This window comes from Cherax quadricarinatus, chromosome 62 (genome assembly GCF_038502225.1).
Source record: "Cherax quadricarinatus isolate ZL_2023a chromosome 62, ASM3850222v1, whole genome shotgun sequence".
Taxonomy (NCBI): domain Eukaryota; kingdom Metazoa; phylum Arthropoda; class Malacostraca; order Decapoda; family Parastacidae; genus Cherax; species Cherax quadricarinatus.
The window spans coordinates 746,312-752,018 of record NC_091353.1 but is presented as its reverse complement, the minus strand read 5'-3'; the positions used below and the strand labels follow the sequence as shown (position 1 = coordinate 752,018).

The window sequence follows — 5,707 nt, the reverse complement described above, 5'->3', positions numbered from 1 at the left end:
TATTGGATTAGAATTTTTTTCTGGAAATAAAACACATAACAGGTAAGGTTTAAACCCATGACAGGTGAATCCTGAACCTCTCCTGCCAAGAGTTCAAGTCCCGCCACTTCTGTAAAATGTTTGTAATCGTGTTATTTCGACTTTGTGAGTCCCTGCGTATGTTATGGAAGCTAGGTTGTGCTAGGTTAGGTTAGATTAAATTTACTTAGATGAGCTTAGTTTTGTTTATCTTAGCATAGGTTAAATAATGTTAGGTTAAACTTGAGTAGATTAATTTAACCTATCCTAGCTGAACAATATTTAACGAACTATAAATCACAATAATATCAACAACTGCGATAATACTTTAAATAGCTAAAGTATGTTTATATCTTTAGATTTAACATTGGTATAGGAATATATATATATTTATATGTTTATTCGATTTCTTTCAGAGATTTCCTATATCAGCAATAGGAACCGTAACGAATATAGTAGCCGCCCTAAGTCCATCCCTGGAGCCCAGCCTCCTGCACCTACTTCACTACCTACTGTAGGCACAGTAGATCAGAGAAAGTGGGACGAAGATTCTTTGAGTGACACGAGGAATCGGCCCCCTCGTTCTAGAAGCCGTACAAGAGGTGAGCAAGAAAGAAAAAACATTAGAATAATTCTCAGAAAGATGTCCTTAATTAAACATATCAGGGAATATGATGCTATTATGTCACATACACAAACACGCGCACACCTGCTGCGGGATATCGGCACCTGGCAAATTTAAGAACAGCGTTTCGTCATCTAAGGGGTTATTTATGGCACTGTGCACCGTGTACGTCTGGTCCATGTTTGAGTATAAAGCACCAGTGTGGAACCAACGCCTAGTCAAACACGTCAAGAAATTAGAGACAGTGCAAAAAATTGTGACAAGACTAGTCCCGGAGCTAAGTGGGAATGTCCTATGAGGAGAGGTTAGGGGAACTCAACCTGATGACACTGTATTACAGGAGGAATAAGGGGGATATGATAACGACGTATATATTACCGAGAGGAATCGACTAGTTGGACAGGGCCAGATTGTATCAGATAGGACAGAGGAACAAGGGAACACAATGCGAAGTTGAAAAGTTTGATGAGTCATGGGGATATTAGGAACTATTTCTTCAGCTTAGAATTATCAGGAAGTGGAAAATCTGAAGTGAAGTAGTGGAGGCAGGATCCATACATAGCTTTGGAGCAGGGAGAGAGTAGGCGTAGTAGCGAACACCGAATAGCCTGGGCCAGAAGATGTACCTCGACCCCTGCAGCCACATATAGGTGAGTACGTATATGTGAGTACAGACATGCACGCACACGCAGAAACACACACACACACACACACACACACACACACACACACACACGAGCTTATATACGACAACCAGCACACATTCAGAGACGGAAAATCCTGTGTCACATGACAAGGTGACAGCAGTAAGACAAGAGAAAGAAGGGTGGGTAGATTGCGTCTTCTTGGACTGTAAGAAGGCTATCGACACAGTCCCACACAACAGATAAGTGCAAAAGCTGGAGGGCTAGACAGGTATGACAGGGAAGGCACTGCATTGGATCAGAGAATGCCTGATGGGAAGGCATCAGTGAGTCATTGAACTTGATGAGGTGTCAGAGTGGGCGCCTGTGACAAGTGGGGTTCCACAGAGGTCAGTCCTAGGACTGGTGCTGTTTCTGGTATATGTGAATGATATGACGGAAGGAATAGACGATGTGAAATTAAATGAGGAGAATTCAGTTGCAGGAAAATAAGGCATTACTACAGAGGGATCTGGACAGGCTGCCGCCCTTGTCCAGCAACTGGCTCCTGATGTTCAATTCCACCAAATGCAAAGTCATGAAGATCGTGGAAGGGCAAAGAAGACAGCAAACAGAGTACAGCATAGAGGGCCAAAGACTACAAACCTCACTCAAGGAAAAGGATCTTGGAGTGTGTATAATACAGAGCACATCAACTAAATAACTCATGCAAAATATGGGCGACTAGCGAACCTAAAAATAGCATTCCGATATCTCAGTAAGAAGTCGTTCTGGATCATGTACACCGTGCACGTCAGGCTCATATTGGAGTATGCAGCTCCAGTGTGGAACCCACACTTGGCGAAACAGGTCAGGAAATTAGAGAAAGTGCAAAGATTTGCAACGGGACTAGTCCCGGAGCTAAGGGGGCATGTCCTGCGTGGAGAGGTTAAGGAACTCGGCCAGATGACACTGAAGGACAGAAGGGACAGGGAGGGACATAACTACATATAGAGTACCGAGAATCGACGAGGTGGACAGACAGGATGTTCGAGAGATGAGACACAGCAACATGTCACAGTTAGCAGTTGAAGACACAGATGAGTCACAGGGATATTAGGAAGTATTTCTTCAGTCATAGAATTGTCAAGTGGAATAGTCTGAAAAGTGAGGTAGTGTGGGCGGGTACCATACATACCTTTAAGAAGAGGTATGGTAAAGCTCATAGAGCAGGGAGAGAGTGGACCTAATGGCGACCAGTGAAGAGGTGGGACCAGGAGCTATGACTCAACCCCTGCAATCACAATTAGGTGAGTACAATTACCCGAGTACATACACACACAAACATACATAATGGATCAGGGAATATCTGACATGGAGGTTATAGTACGTGTCGAGGTGTCACAGTGGGCGCCTGTGACGAGTGGGGTTCCACAAGGGTCAGTCCTAGGACATGTGCTGTTTTTGGTATATGTGAATGACATAACGGAAGGGATAGACTCAGAAGTGTCCCTGTTTGCAGATGATGTGAAGTTAATGAGAAGAATTAAATCGGTCGAGGATCAGGCAGGATTACAGAGAGACCTGGGCAGGCTACAAGCCTGGTCCAGCAACTGGCTCCTTGAATTTAACCCCGCCAAATGCAAAGTCATGAAGATCGGGGAAGGGCAAAGAAGACCGCAGACAGAGTATAGTCTAGGAGGCCAAAGACTGCAAACTTCACTCATTGAAGATCTTGTGGTCAGTATAATACCAAGCACATCTCCTGAGGCGCACATCAGTCAGATAACTGCTGCAGCATATGGGCGTCTGGCAAACCTGAGAACAGCGTTCCGATACCACAGTAAGAAATCGCTCAAGACTCTGTACACCATATATGTCAGGCCCATATTGGAGAATGCAGCACCAGTTTGGAACCCACACCTGGTCGTGCACTTCAAGAAATTAGAGAAAGTGCAAAGGTATGCAACAAGACTAGTCCCAGAGCTAAGGGGATTGTCCCTTGAAGAAAGGTTAAGGGAAATGGGCCTGACGACACTGGAGGACAAAAGGGTCAAGGGAGACATGATAACGACATATAAAATACTACTAGGAATTGACAAGGTGGACAAAGACAGGATGTTCCAGAGATGGGACACAGGAACAAGGGGCCACAGTTGTTGGAAGTAGAAGACTCTATGAGTCAAAGGGATGTTAGGAAGTATTTCTTCAGTCATAGAGTTGTCAGGAAGTGGAATAGTCTAGCAAGTGACGTAATGGAGGCAGGAACCATACATAGTTTTAAGACGAGGTTTGATAAAGCTCATGGAGCAGGGAGAGAGAGGACTTAATAGCAATCAGTGAAGAGGTGGGGCCAGGAGCTATGAATCGACCCCTACAACCACAAACAGGTGAGTAAACACACAAGCACACACAAACACCCCCCTCCACGCACACACACTCACACACACACACACACACACTCACACACACACACACACACACATACACACACACGCACACGCACACGCACACACACACACACACATACACACACACACACACACACACACACACACACACACACACACACACACACACACACACACACACACACACACACACACTGGCTAGAGTGGCCAGAAGAGCTCATGCATGCAGGGCAAAGCTCCTGATCATGGGTGACTTTAACCACAAGGAGATCGATTGGGAGAACTTGGACCCACATGGGGGCCAAGATACATGGAGGGCTAAGATGATGGAGGTGGTACTGGAAAACTTCATGTGCCAACACGTAAGGGACACTACAAGAGAGAGAGGAGAGGATGAACCAGCAAGGCTGGACTTAGTATTCACCTTGAGTAGTGCAGATATCGAGGACATCACATATGAAAGACCCCTTGGGGCCAGTGACCATGTGGTTTTAAGCTTCGAATACACAGTAGAGCTACAAGTGGAGGGAGAAGCAGGAGGGCCAGGACGAATGAAGCCAAACTACAAGAAAGGGGACTACACAGGAATGAGGAACTACCTGAACGGGGTTCAGTGGGACAGAGAACTGGCAGGGAAGCCAGTTAATGAGATGATGGAATATGTAACAACAAAATGCAAGGAGGCTGAGGAGAGGTTTGTACCCAAGGGTAACAGGATTAATGAAAAAGCCAGGATGAGCCCATGGTTTACCCAAAGGTGCAGGGAGGCAAAAACCAAGTGTGCTAGGGAATGGAAGAAATATAGAAGGCAAAGGACCCAGGAGAATAAGGAGAACAGTCGTAGAACCAGAAACGAATATGCACAGATAAGAAGGGAGGCCCAAAGACAATATGAAAATGACATAGCAGCGAAAACCAAATCTGACCCGAAACTGTTGTACAGCCACATCAGGAGGAAAACAACAGTCAAGGACCAGGTAATCAGGCTAAGGAAGGAAGGAGGAGAGACAACAAGAAATGACCGTGAAGTATGTGAAGAACTCAACAAGAGATTCAAAGAAGTGTTCACAGAGGAGACAGAAGGGACTCCAGAAAGACGGAGAGGTGGGGCACACCACCAAGTGCTGGACACAGTGCACACAACCGAGGAAGAAGTGAAGAGGCTTCTGAGTGAGCTAGATACCTCAAAGGCAATGGGGCCAGATAACATCTCCCCATGGGTATTGAGAGAGGGAGCAGAGGCGCTATGTGTACCCCTAACAACAATATTCAATACATCTATCGAAACAGGGAGATTGCCTGAGGCATGGAAGACAGCAAATGTAGTCCCAATCTTTAAAAAAGGAGACAGACATGAAGCATTAAACTACAGACCAGTGTCACTGACATGTATAGTATGCAAAATCATGGAGAAGATTATCAGGAGAAGAGTGGTGGAACACCTAGAAAGGAATGATCTCATCAACAGCAGCCAACATGGTTTCAGGGACGGGAAATCCTGTGTCACAAACCTACTGGAGTTCTATGACATGGTGACAGCAGTAAGACAAGAGAGAGAGGGGTGGGTGGATTGCATTTTCTTGGACTGCAAGAAGGCGTTTGACACAGTTCCACACAAGAGATTGGTGCAAAAACTGGAGGACCAAGCAGGGATAACAGGGAAGGCACTACAATGGATCAGGGAATACTTGTCAGGAAGACAGCAGCGAGTCATGGTACGTGGCGAGGTGTCAGAGTGGGCACCTGTGACCAGCGGGGTCCCGCAGGGGTCAGTCCTAGGACCAGTGCTGTTTCTGGTATTTGTGAACGACATGACGGAAGGAATAGACTCTGAGGTGTCCCTGTTTGCAGATGACGTGAAGTTGATGAGAAGAATTCACTCGATCGAAGACCAGGCAGAACTACAAAGGGATCTGGACAGGCTGCAGACCTGGTCCAGCAATTGGCTCCTGGAGTTCAATCCCACCAAGTGCAAAGTCATGAAGATTGGGGAAGGGCAAAGAAGGCCGCAGACGGAGTACAGTCTAGGG

The 5,707-nt window shown here is 46.0% G+C and overlaps 1 long non-coding RNA gene across 1 annotated transcript in view; it reads left to right on the top strand.

The window, feature by feature from the left end:
- The first annotated feature begins 445 nt into the window (after nucleotides 1-445).
- The window catches only part of LOC128687122 (uncharacterized), a 22,764-nt gene continuing 17,502 nt past the window's right edge, over nucleotides 446-5,707 (top strand). Inside the window, exon 1 of the long non-coding RNA XR_011393729.1 lies at nucleotides 446-620. This is a non-coding gene — a long non-coding RNA (uncharacterized lncRNA). The remainder of the gene's footprint in view (nucleotides 621-5,707) is intronic.